At 39.4% G+C, this 804-nt stretch overlaps 1 protein-coding gene across 2 annotated transcripts in view; it reads left to right on the top strand.

The window, feature by feature from the left end:
* The window catches only part of LOC106876482 (sulfotransferase 4A1), a 71098-nt gene that overhangs the window by 28525 nt on the left and 41769 nt on the right, over nt 1-804 (top strand). The window lies entirely within an intron of this gene.

Genomic DNA, 804 nt, shown 5'->3' with positions numbered 1-804 from the left:
TATATATATATATATATATATATATATATATATATATATATATACATACACACACACACACCCACACACGCACAAAAGTATGAAGCATTGCTGTTTTCATGAAGACCCATGCACCACAACGGACTTAATATCCTAAAACCAAGGTACTATGTACAAAGCACTCATGTTGGTGCCATATAAAAAGTACTGGTTATGGGGCAACATAAAAAGCACCCAGTGCACTTTGTAAAGTACTTGGTGTTAGGAAGAGCATCCAGCTATAGAAACCAAGCCAAAACAGACTATGGAACCTGCTGTGGCCCTTGGCTTTGCCAGATACTGTCAAGCCATCCAACTCCTGTCAGCTTGGAAAACAGACGTAGTAATGTGATGATGATGATGATGTGTTTGTGGGGGTGCGCGTGTGGGGTGTTTGTGTTTATCTGTTTACAGTTCTGCTGGCAGTGGAAGATAACCCTTAGAAATGATGAGGGAGTGAGTTTCAGTCGAAGACACTAAAGGAGAAAAGTAAAGAGAATTTTCAACTTCTCTGTCGATTCATGGTACTCCCCCCTCTCTCTCTCTCCCTCCCCCCTCTCTTTCCCTCTCTCCTTTGTACTCTGTAAACAACAATAAGCAGCAGTAGCCATGGTCACCAGTCAGGTCATCACACTAAATATAGTTAAGGAAAAGTGAAAGTATTATAATAATTAACAGTGAAGTATTTACAAAGAAATGAAACAGGAAGAGAGTTTTTCTTTGAAACTGAATGTGTTATCATAATTTCCATTCACTAATTACCAACTGGGTCCAATGGACCCAATA

Source organism: Octopus bimaculoides, chromosome 24 (genome assembly GCF_001194135.2).
Source record: "Octopus bimaculoides isolate UCB-OBI-ISO-001 chromosome 24, ASM119413v2, whole genome shotgun sequence".
Classification (NCBI taxonomy): Eukaryota; Metazoa; Mollusca; class Cephalopoda; order Octopoda; family Octopodidae; genus Octopus; species Octopus bimaculoides.
Note: the sequence above shows the minus strand (reverse complement) of the source record. Positions and strands in the feature narration are given on the sequence as shown.